Below are 13468 nucleotides of genomic sequence, written 5' to 3'. Positions count from 1 at the left end.
ATCAAACATGCAATCAAGCAGCATTAATAATTATCGCTGATTGGAATCAAAACTTGGAAACAAAAAGAAAGGAACAATAGTTGGAAAATACAGTCTTGGAGATAAAATGAAGGTGGAGATCACATGATAGAATTTTGCAAGACTAACCGCTTCTTCATTGAAACACTTTTTTTCAAAAACACAAGGGAAACCAATGGCCTGGATATCACATAATGGAGAGAATTTGAAAATGTTCTCTCTTCAAACAGATACTAGACAGGGTTGCTTTTTATCACCACTTGTATTTAAAATAGTCCTGGAAATTTTAACTAGAGCTCTAAGACATCAAAAAAACATTAAAGTTATCCGCATAGGCACAGAAAAATAAATTTCTCTTTAATTGCAGATTATATAATCCTATATATAGAAAACCTCAAAGATTCAAATACAAAATTGCACAAACTAATTGAAAATGCTGGCAGCAAAGCAGGCTTGTAAAATCAACATACATAAACCAGTTGAATTTTGTGTGGTAAAGATGATGTTACAAAAAAACAATATCAAAAGAGAAATGCCATTTACAATAACTAAACAAAAGATAAAATATTTAGGAATAAATCTTACCAAGAAACAAAAGACATATGAGGAAAACTACAAAACACTCCTACAAGAAACCATAAGAAACTTACACAGATGGGACAAGCTATAATGTTCCCAGATAGGCAGACTAAACATTGCGAAAATGTCAATACCACCAAAAATACATTACAAATCGAATGTAATTTTGATCCAAATCTCAGCACAGTTCTTCAATGAAATAGAAAAAGTAATCTCCAACTTTACTTGGAAAGCAAAGAAACCCACGAGAACTAAAACAGATTAAAAAATAAAAACATAGTAGGAGGCTTTTCACTTCAAGACTTTAAAACCTATTAAATAATCATGGTACTCACACAGCCTGGGACTTGCATAGCTATAGATATGAAGACCAATGAATTAGAAATGAGAACTAGCAATACAACCAAGTACCTATAGAGAGCTAATCCTTGATAGAGGACTAAAATACATTAATTGAAGATGAGATAGCCTTTACAACAAATGGTGCTGGAAAAACGATCTTCTCTCAATTCTACCTTACAAATCTGGCTACACCAGAGGATGTACACTGGTACAGATAAGAACTGGAAACACAGGGGATCCAGGATGGATAATCCCTTCAGGACCAGTGGTGAGAGTGGCGATACTGGCAGGGTGGAGGGAAGGTGAGGGAAAGGGGGGGAACTGATCACAGGATCTACATATAACCTCCTCCCTGGGGGATGGACAACAGAAAAGTGGGTGAAGGGAGATGTTGGACAGTGTAAGATATGACAAAATAATAATAATTTATAAATTATCAACAGTTCATGAGTGGGGGAGGGAGGGGGAAAAACAGCTGATACCAAGGGCTCAAGTAGAAAGCAAATGTTTTGAGAAAGATGATCGCAACAAATGTACAAATGTGCTTGACACATTGGATGGATGGATTGTGATAAGAGCTGTACGAGCTCCCAATAAAAGGATTTAAAAACAAAAACAAAACAAACAACTGGATCTTCAACTGCAAAAAAATAAAGCAGGACCCATACCTCACACCATGCACAAAAATGAACTCAAGATGGATCAAAGAGCCTATTTATAAACCAAACAATCATAAGGACCATCAGTGAACAAGATAAGAACAAATTTAAAGACACTGAAACAAGGCAGAAACGCACTACGGAACCTAATGAAACATGTCCGCACCACAGAGGACAGGATAGGGAAGTAGGACCTGCTAAAGCACAGCATGTGTGTCCATCGAAAGAGTTAAGAGAGAACCCATAGCTTGGGGAAATATTTAGTGATAATATATCAGATAAAAGGCTAATCTCCAAACGCTAAAGAAAATTACTATATCTTATCAAGAGAAATATAAACAATTCCATAAAAATTGAACAGAGGAAATGAACAGACAATTTATGAAAGATGATATCCAGGCAGCTAACAACCATAAGAAGAAATGTTAGAGTTCATTAGCAATAATAGAAATACAAATGGAAACAACAATGAGATACCTCCTCACAGGAACTTTTTATATATACTTTATGGGGGCTCTTACATCTCCTATCACAATCCATACATTCATCCATCGTGTCAAGTACATTTGCACATATGCTGCCATCATCATTTTCAAAGCATTTTCTTTCTACTTGAGCCTTTGATATCAGCTCATTTGCCCCCTCTTTCCCCCGCCCTCCCTACCTCATGAACCCTTGATAAGTTATAGATTATTATTTTCATATCTTTTTTTCTTTAAAATTATCTTATCTATTTAAACAATTATTATTGTTCTATTTTATTCAGTATGTTCCAGCTGAAAGTGCCTTTACAGTCAATATACAAATTAATATCAACTCATCTGAAAAGGCCATATGATTTTTTCTAATGAGCTTAGTTGTTGTTCGGTGCCAGAGAGTCTCACAGTATCCCGATGCACAGCATAATGAAAAAATGCCTACTCCTGCATCGCCCTCAAAATTATGGTTGAGCCCATTTTTACAGCCACACTGTCAATCCATCTCCATCAACTAGAGAGTTTTCCCTTTTGCCTTACCAAGCATGTTACTCTTTTCCAGAGACTGGTCTCTACTGATAAATTTCTAAATTATATGAGATGAAGTTTCACCACTTTCACTTCTAAGGGTTATCCTGGCTGTACTTCTTCCAATTCTCTGTGGGTGCAGTCTCTTAGAGCACTTGACTCTGAACTAAAAGGTTAATGGTTCAGTTTACCCAGCAATGGCAGTTTCTACTAGTTGGCTTAATTATATTATAGAAAAGAGGAACAAGAAATGCATGGTATACATTACTTTCAAAGGAACATAGAGAAATTGAAAAATATGTTTTAAAGATATAACAGCTGCATAAAGTCATAATACTTCAAATTCTTATATCTTAACTATGATTTCCATTTAAAAATCATTAAAGCAACCATGAGATATTATTTTAAAGTCTGAGCTAAAGAACCTCTGCCTTTTATGTGCTGTAGTGAAAATAGTTCATGTATTTTCCTATTAACTAAAAGGTTGGAAGTTTGAATCCATCCAGAGCATCGCAGAAGAAAGGTCTATGGATTTTCATATCTTACATCGTCCTCTGTCACCCTTTCACACACATTTCCATTGTTTGTCCCCCTGGGAGGGAATTATAGATTGATCCTTATGATTCATTTCCCCCTTTCTCTCCCCACCTTCCCCTAATCCTCCTAGTATCTCAATTCTCATTGTTGGCCCTAGCAGGCTTATCTATCTTGGGTTCCCTGTGTTTCTGGCTCTTATCTGTAGCAGTGTGCATGTTCTGGTCTAATCCTATTTGTAAGGTAGAATTGAGGTCATGATAGTGAGGGGAAGGAAGCTTAAAAGAACTAGAGGAAAGTTGTGTGTTTCATTGGTGCTATACTGCTCCCTGACTGGCTCATCCCTTCCTTGTGACCCTTCTGTGAGAGGATGTCCAATTGTCTACAGATGGGCTTTGGGTCTCTACTCCACACTCCCCTCCCCATTCACATTGGGTATGATTTTGTTCTGGGTCTTATATGCCTGATACCTGATCACATCGACACCTCATGATCACGCAGGCTAGTGTGCTTCTTCCATGTGGGGTTCTTCCATGTCTGCTTCTTTATCTTCAAGCCTTTAAGTACCCAGACACTATATCTTTTGATAGCCAGGCACCATCAGCTTGCTTCACCACATTTGCTTATGCACCCATTTTGTCTTCAGTGATCGTGTTAGGAAGATGAGCAACACAGAATGCTAAACTATTAGAACAAAGTGTTCTTGTGTGGAGAGAGTACTTGAGTCGAGGTCCAATGTCCACCTGCAACCTTAATTCTTAACATATATATATATAAGTACATAGATTTATTCCCCTCTCATTATATATAAATATATTTACATATGTACATGCCTGTATTTAGGCCTCTATAAATGTTCTTTGCCTCATGATTCCTTCTCCTATTTCCTTTTACTTTCCTCTTGTCCCACCATCATGTTCGGCCTTCATTCAGTTTTAGTAATTCCTTGCTGTTACATTGTCCTTAATTAAGCCCCACTAGGCATCCTACACCCTTCTCGCCATTGATTTCAATTCACTTGTTGTTCTCTTTTTAGCAAAATTCAATGAAACAGTAAATACTGGAGTGAAAGTTGAAAGATAGGAATGTTTTTCTATTGCTGGTGGTAGTGTAGAATTGTACAACTGCTCTGGAAATCATTACGGCACTTTCTTAAACAAATGCAAATACAAATACCATATTTTTCAATGATCAATGTATTACGTATACACCCTAAAAAAATCAAGAGTGCAACATTAACAGACATATGCACACTTTTGTTTATTGCAGCAATTTCCATAATAGCAAAAACATGAAAATAACCCAAAACTCCAATTATAGAGGAATGAATAAACAAACTCTAGTACATTCATATAATGGAGTATTAAAAATCAATAAAAAAACAATGAGAACTCTCTTAAACCCCACAAGACATGGACAAAACCAGAGAATATTACGCTTAGCAAACTTAGCCAATCTTAAAAAAATAAAATATTTAATAACACCATTATTATCAGGAGAAATAAAGAAAAAAATCAGTGTTCTTATACCAAAAGAGAAGACTTTGTTAACTATGAGGAGGTTAGGGGTGGGGGTGGGGTGGGAGTAGGGAGAGGAGAGGGATTGGATATTGAGGAGCGAAGGATGAGGGATGTGGGGGGGTGGGGAGGGGGAGCGGAGGAAAGAAAGAGAACCTCATTTATGGAGGGTTTAACAGGATATTGTTGTTGATTTCATTTGTTGACATGGACTGTGTAAGTATAAACAGTCTGCTTCGTTTAAAAATAAATAAATCCCTCCAGTTTTCTTAATGCTTAGACTTAAAACTTGGTCTGAGTGGCTAAAAAAGGGAGGACAAGTAAAACTGAAATAGACTTGGAGTCTTTAGTGACAAACAAGTTCATGTCAAACATAGAAAAGAAACAGCACACACACAAGCACACAGATGCAGACAGACACACACACATAGGTGGTTATACACATGAACTTCTTCAGATAGAAAACACATAAAGTTAAATTGACTACATTTGCGGCAAGAGATGATCGAAAATCTCAATATCATCAGCTAAAACAAGGCCAGGGGCTAATTGTGGAACAGACCATCAATTGCTCATATGTTGGTTCAGGTGGAAACTGAGGAAAATTAAAATGCGTCCACTGAAACCAAAATAGGACCTTGAGTATATCCCCCCAGAAATTCAAGAACAGATGTGAACATTGAACACTAATGATAGTTGACCTGCACAGCACATCAAGAGCAGGAAGGAAGGAGGGAGGGAAGGAAGGAAGGGAGGGAGGGAGGGAGGGAGGGAGGGAGGGAGGGAGGGAGGGAGGGAGGAGAGAAAGAAGATCTAAGTGGGTGACAGAAGAGACTCTGAAACGTGTTCTTGATGGCAGAGAGATGTGTTGTTGCACCTGTCATTTCTGGAATAGCAAACCCTTCTTCTGCCGGATTCAAAATGGCCAATACCAGTCCACTTCAGCTCACCAATGTCTAGGATATAGATGTTCATATGTTCCATTTGATTTTTGACAACTTCTAATTTTTCTAGCTCCATGCTTTGTACAGTCCCAGTTCCAATTGTTAATGAATGTCTGCAGCATTTGGAGCCATGCCCATCAGCAAAGGAAAGTCCTGACTACTTTACACTGCGGGTCTTGCTCCGTCCACATCACCACGGCTGACTCTGTTTGAGAGGGCAGCTCTTCCTCGGTCATATTTTGACTGCCTTTCCACTAGACGGGCTCATTTTCTGACACTCTCTGAAAGGGTTCTGCTATGATTCATGAGGTTTGTAGTACCTTACGACGTTTCCATGCCATCCCTAGGTTTTCAGTGGCTAATTCCTCAGAAGTGGACAGCCTGTTCCTTTTTTGGTAGTCTGTTCTTAGTCTGAAAGCTGTACGGAAACCTGTTCTCTTTCAGTGACCCTGCTGGTATGTGAAATGCCAGTGAAACAGCCTCTAGCATTACAGCAATGCACAAGCCACCAGAGTATGACAAAGTGACAGGCACGTAATAAAAGCAACCTCCCTACATGGAGATTTATTAATATTTAGGAATTTTTCTATTGAAGTCCAGGAAACCCTGGTGATACAGTGGGGTCCGCATTGGGCTGCTGATCACAGGGTCAGCGATGTGAAGCCACCGCTGCTGTATGGAGAAAGATAAGGATTCCCACTCCTGCAAAGATTTACTATCCCTGAAGCCCCAGGAGCAGTTCCAGTCTGACCTGTCCATCACTGTAAGTCAGAATCAACCCAATGGCAATGAGTTTCACTTTGGGTTTGAGTTCATCTGTTATAATTGTCCCAGGAAGTTTATGAGAACATATGAGCTCTCAAAAGTTTTCTCTTCCATTCTGATTGTAGCTCTTATTCTGTATCTCCATGACCTTAAAGCCACAAAATGAGTGCTTCAACTACAAACATCAGCTCAGTAACACGATTAAGGGGAAGGGAGGGAAGAGGCATAAAGGGACATGTGAACCGAGTCTGATTCTACATAAGGAATCCACTAGCTGTCCTGAAGCTGTCTGTCCTGTAATGGTTAATTTTGTGTGCGACTTGTCATGGCTATGATTTTTGGTGGTTTGGTCAGATACTGGCCCGGAGGCTTTTCCACAATGTAATGCAATCTAATTAATCACTTTCTATGATGTGATGTGATGTGATTTGATCAACTCAGCAGGGGAAAGGGGTGTTTCTTTGCGGCATGGTCTGCCTCCAGCCTTAACTCTTAGCATCATCTGGCCTTCGGATCTTGGATGTGTGGCTCTGAACTGTCACTTGACCTTCGAATGTTTATCTTGTCAGGTCCACAATTGTATAAATCAGTCCGTTGAAATAAATCTCTATCTTTTACTTTTTTCGAGGCCTCTAAGCCCTAACGGACACAAGTGGGGAGAAATAAACACCAGCACTGACGGAGTAGCTCGATACATAACCTCCGATCGTACCTCCCTGGCTTTCCCTCCTCTGGTAGCATCTTCATCTAAAATGAATTCATAAGGATTTATTACCATGGTGCTTCCCACTCCAGGCACCTGAGAAAACAAAGTCTTTAAATCCCTTAAGATGAAGCCCCAGCTCAAGTTTCAGGAAGCGATCAATACAAATCTCTGGATCTGCTCCTTTCCCTCTCGCTCCAAACCATGAGGGCGAGTGTGTGTGTGAGTGGGGGGCACAGTATTGACTTAGCAGCAGCTTTCTAGCCCCGGAGCTGCTCCTAAATTTCACATGATAACAGAATGATGTAGAGCAAGGGCAGCGGAACCAGGTGCCCCGATTGCCAATGAAGTGGGATCTGTGCTGTGGTCGTGTCAGCAGGTTACCTTATAGACCACACAGAGTAAGTACTTCAGTGAATTTGCTTGGCCCATATGTGACAAGTAGGGAGCCTGGAGTTTCCTACATCCTCCAGTTGAAGGGATATAGACTAGCCAATATTTGAGAGATAAAATTATGTATGTTTACTGTAAAATGCACACTTACATGAAAGGATTTCAATGTTAAGTGAAAACTGTCCCACTATGTGTTTCTGGTCTTCTTATCACACTCTAATGGTAGGTATTGGTGCTGTCATTTCCTGGAAAGTCGGGGATCCAGTGGCCATGGTAAAGCTTATTTTTTGCTGTTTCTACTAGTTACTTGACTGTGGTTGCAGGTCAATTTAGTCTATGCATATTTGTCCAATGATAAGGTACTGACTAAGTATCTATCACATGACATGAATCTGAGAAATGGCCCTGGTGGCACCATCGGGTAAACCTGGAAAAATAGAGGGTCAGTGAAAAAGAGGACGACTCTCCACCAGATGGACTGACACAGTGTCTGCAGCCATGGCTCCGGTGTAAGAACAATCTTGAAGATGCCACAGGACCAGCAGGGTTCCTTCTCTTGTGCCTGTGTCACTGTGATTCGGACCAACTGGAGGGCGCCTAACAACAACATCAACAATAACAATTTCCCTAGCATGCGACAAAGGACATAGATGCCCTGCCACCATGGGCTTCACGTTCTCCAGATGGTGAACTTTATAATAAAACATAAGAGGGAAACACATGAGTAAGGCCTAGAAGAAACAGTTTACCAGGTAAAGGGAAGTCGACAAGAGTGCACCATGCATCAAAAGCAGCAGGCGCAAATCTCCAAGAGAGAAAGCAGGGCTCTCTGGAAGAAATGTGGAGAGGGGCTAAGGGAGGAATGGGCTTAGCAAGAAAAAAGGCCGGAGAACCAAGTAGACCCTGGTAAGCCATGATGATAGCCGATCTTCTGAGCTGTGGAAAGACATGAACAGCTTTAAGTACGAAAAATACTATGAGCTGGTTTGCAGTGGATTCTGGCTGCAACAGGAAGAGCAGGTTGCAGAGTTCAAATGATAAGTAAAACAATTAGGTCGCTGCTGGAGGTGTCCAGAGAAGAACATCGGTGGCCAAATGATGGTCTAGGAGCCTGATGGTGAGTGGTTACAAGTTGGGCTGCAATCTGCAAGGACAGCAGTTTGAAAACGAGCCACTCCACAGGAGAAAGATGGAACTTTCTTATCCCCATAAAGGGTTATAGTCTCAAAACTCACAGGGTCAGTTTTACCCTGTCCTCCAAAAACCAAACTCACTGCCATTGAGTTGACGCTGACGCACAGGGACCCTGTGAGGCAGGACAGACCTGCCCCTGTGGGTTTCCAAGATCACAACTCTTTATAGGAGTAGGAAGCTACATCCCCCCACCCCCCGGGGAGAGGCTAGTGGTTTCAAACTGCCACCCTTGTGGATCGTAGCCTAATGGGGAACCACCATGCCACCAGGGCTCCTCTGCTTTGTCCTAGAGAGTCTCTATGAGTCGGCATCATCTGGATGGCCCTGAGATGGCTTGCTTGTTTAAGTTAGACTATGGTCAATATCTATGGCCTTCTAGTCAATTCTGACTCATAGAAAACCTATAGGACGGAGTAAGACTACACTGCTGGGTTTCCAAGACTGTTCGTCTTTATGAACGCAGATTGCCACACTCTTCTATGGAGTGACTAGTGGGTTTGAATTATAAAAGCAGTGGTTCGAACCCACTAGTCACTCCATAGGAACAGAGGAATCCAGGTTCCGTTTTGTGGTTTATTTCGAATGGTTGGTTTTGAAGAGAGAGGATGAGTTGAATTGCAGATAGTGGACTTGTACTGCCCGTCGTCTGCATGTATCTATGTAGATTGTACTAATGAGTCTAGAACTTCGGAAAATAGGATAGGTTGGCGGTAGAGGGACTGAAATTATTGACATTTGTTTGGGATTAAAGTTAGAGGTATGGATGAAATCATGTGGAGGAAAGAGGAGAGCCAAGAAGAGGACTCTGAGCAATAACTGCACGGAAGAAGCAAGCAGAGGGGAAAAATTCGGTGAAAAAGACAAAACCCATTGTCATGGAGTCTAATTCAAACTCATAGAGACCCTGCAAGATAGAGTGGAATCACTTCCTAGGGTTTCAGAGACTGTAGATCTTTATGAGAGCAGAGAGCCTCCCTCATCTTTCTCCTGAGGCGTCCCTGGTATGTTTGCACTGATGACCTTTCCGTTAACACCACCAATGCTTAATTCACTGTGCCACCAAGGATTCTTTAAAAAGGAGTAGGAGACAACCCAAATCTTGGTGTGTCACAGAAACCAAGGCATGAGAGTGTTTCAGAAAGGACAGGGCTGTCTGCATTTGTGAATGGCCACACCGACCTATAAAAGCCATCCGGTGAAATGGAACACACATCAGCACGATCAGGGAGGAGATGAAAGAAAACGATGAGCACATGGAGATCGTGAGAATTACTCGTTCAGGCGCCTTGTCCAGAAGAGGAAGAAAGAATTAAGGCAGTAGTTAGAAGGAGCCAGATTATAGACCACAAGTAGCTATCCCAAGATTATCACTGCCGCTGAATGTCTTGGAACTAATGGGTACCTGCCATTGTCTTCTCAGGAAGAAGAGTCACAGCTCAATTGGCGGTGACGAGAGGAGTTCAGCCAGAGGAGACGTCTGCAGATGGAAAAGCAGCGCAGGTGTGAGTGTGCTCGCACTCCGCATTTCAGAAACCCGGAAGGCTGGCAGATTTTCGCTTCACTTAGATCTCGCTCCCTCCTTTCCTGGTTCTCTCCTTCCCCCCTCCCTTCACTCACCCTCTCTTTCTATACACAGTACCCACACACAGTTATGGATGTTCCTGGGGTTTAGTAGTGTATTGATACATATGGGCTTCAGGAATTTGTGGGGAAAATGGAATGAAAAGATAATGGATCTCTTCCAGATTTTTTTCAAGAGAATATACACGTAGATATAAATAGATAGATAACACATTTTTGTTCAAATAACGTGTGCCTTCTACGCAGCTGCCTGTTCCTGCAAAGATTTCCCCTGAGAGAAACTCTACGGAGCCGGTCTGCTCGGTCCCGTGGGTCGCCGGGAAGCACCGTGGCCGTGACGGCCGTTTTCTAAGCACTCGCTTTCCTAGGAGGTCTTCTTGTAAGGGCTACACTATGCCAATTACTGCAGGTGTTGTGGCTTAGAAAAACAAAAACAAAAAACCTAGCACAGTGTACTTACCAAAACAAACCAAAAAAGCCAACTCCTGAGAGAGGGAGCAGGTGGCAAACAAACGTAGAAACCATCTTATTTGCATGAAAACTCTCTTTGCGTGTGTGTGTGTGTGTGTGTGTGCGCGCGCGCGCGCGCGCATGCGCGTGTGCTTGTGTGCGTGTGTGAGTGTGTTCCCTGGTGTCATGAAGAGGAGCCAGTCGTCAGAGGAAAGTCCCGAAGCTTAGCGCTACCTCGTCTTCCAAGAATCTTAATGTCGTTTTGTCAAATGACGCAGATGCTTCTCTCTTGGTCTAAAAATTCAGATTTATTGTAAAGCTACCGAAAACAGTCAAGTAACATATTTTTCTACCTCAACACAGGTTTTCTTAAGAACTGTTTGAGGCGATTTCCCAGTGTTCTAAATAAACAGGCTGATAACTAACGATAGTCACAAGCCATGCTGTGCCCACGTCATGGCTCTAGGCAAGTGAAGGCAAGGTTTTCAGAGAGCTGCTGTTCCTTGATCCGCGCCCAATAAGAAGGAGCTGTGTCCTAAGCAAGAACATTTTTCATCATTTACAAAGCAGTAATATTTCGGCCTAGCCATAACCTTAATGCTTCAGGAATTAAATAACACTCATCTAGTCGCCTTGATGCATGGCCACCCGATTTTTAACTCTATCTCTTGGAAGGAGGCATTTTTCTCATGGGGTTATCTGCTATAATCGTTTTACGTCTAGAGGGACTCAATATTCTTATCCGAAGAATACAGGGAAAGGGTGAATTTATACGTGAAAAAACTGTTTTTGAAAACTTCCGATGGAGACAGCTTTTGGGGCGCATGGTAAAGATTTAGGCTGCGGACATCAAATGACTAATAACCAGATCCTACTGGTTAAAATGTTTCTTCTCCTGTCTGAAGAGGAAATAATAAAGTAACACACCACTAAAAGGTAAGAATTGCCATCACAGTGGATCCGTGATTAAACGTCTCCAGATAACAATTCTAATATAAAACACTAAGTCATTATCCAGCCTCATTTTAATTAAAACTTGGTTCCACGTCACTCTAGCGCCGAGATTGTAATGGAGCAGCTTGCGATGGCCTCGTGTATATTGCTGCAGTTATTTGGCTAGCCTAACTTATGATATCATCTCTTCCGTGGCAATGTAATTAAAACAGTGAAAGAGCTGACCTTTGCTGTAGATTTTCTTTCCTTGGCACTAAAAATATCTCAAAAGCAATCTGTCAATATGATCTTTCAAGCACAATCCTGCTAGTACAGAAGAAGAAAAAGGAAATGAAAAACAAACAGGCATTCAGGTTAATATAGGACAGCAAGTGGTATCGTTGTAAACCAGAGTCATAAGGCTGTCTGTCTCTAAGGAGATGTAAGTCATTTCCTTAAGAAATAATGAACAGAAGTCTCTCGTCTAGCACACGGCATAGAATAAGAAAACAACCAATGAGACATTTTTACCCTTCTCTGGCCCTTCTCTTAGGCTTTACCCTTATATGTCTTTTGATTTGGATAGCCCTTAGAGAATTCAGTACTGTGACTGATCCATCTCATGGAAGGCAGGGTGGTGTGGTGGCTACGGGATGGACTGTCAACCACTTGATCAGCAGTTCAAAACCACCAGCTGTCCCCTGGAGGAAAGATACAGCTGTGTGTTCCCATAAAGAGCTGTCGTCTCAGAAATCTGCAGGGGCAGCTCGGCCCTGTCCTGTAGGCTCACTATGAGTTAGAATAAACTTGAAGACCTTGAGTTTGCCCTTTTTTTAAAATTTTAAATGGGAAGCCTTCTTCTTTCCAATGGGCATCAGAATTCTGCATATTCTATAGGGAGCAAAATTGAAATGAAGAAGAACCCCTTGTCACTGGCAGTTCTTGTCTTCACTGCCCATGTTGTGGGGTTGAGATTTTACTGCTGCCCACAGGACAGATGCCATCTATCTTTGTAGCCAGGGTGCAAGAGGAATGTTTTACTTTTTTCACTGTGTCAATATAGGCTTCCTATTTGAACCATAATCTGATGAAGGAGAAGGAGAAGGAGAAGCACTACAGAGAAACTGGGTGCAGTTCATGAGGAGGAAGAAATCTTGTTAACAATTCAGTGTAGGATGGAGGTAAGGCACCAGTTTGAAGGTCATACAAACCCGAACCCAAAGTTAACACTTTTATCACTCTCTCAAGAGTACTCCTTAAGCAATATACTAATCACTTCTGAGCCCCTGCCTTGACCTACACAATAGAAATGGTATTACCTATTTTGAAGATTTGTTGAGATAATATCTGGTACCTATTATATTCTTAATTATAAGTATACTCTGTTTTCAACAGTAAGAAAAATAAAAAGTTCCCTCAATGAACTGAGTCATTACAAAGCCACCAGTTTACCAATAAAATATAGCCTTAAGTGCTAATGACCATATTTATATTGTCAATCAGCTGGTTCCAACAGTAAATGAGTACACTTTAGTCAATAAAACACCATCACTTCACTAACCTAACATTTGTTTCAAGTCTACTTCAATTTATTCACCATGCACCCATGTATTCTCAGCCCTTGCCAACATCCATGTTATCTGTGATTTAATGACCGCTTCATAACAGACCTGGTGGCATAGTGGTTATATGCTTTGCTGCTAAGTACATGGCCAGCATTTGGAGCCACTAGCTGTTCTGTGGGAGGTGAATGAGACTTTCTACTCCTATAATGAGTTACAGTCTCCAAAACCTACAGGGACAGATCTACCCTGTCCTATAGGATGGCAATGAACCAGAATTGACTCAATGG

The sequence above is a fragment of the Echinops telfairi genome, unplaced genomic scaffold (assembly GCF_000313985.2).
Source record: "Echinops telfairi isolate 266 unplaced genomic scaffold, ASM31398v2 ScPeMD7_7469;HRSCAF=8507_1, whole genome shotgun sequence".
Lineage (NCBI taxonomy): Eukaryota > Metazoa > Chordata > Mammalia > Afrosoricida > Tenrecidae > Echinops > Echinops telfairi.
Note: the sequence above shows the minus strand (reverse complement) of the source record.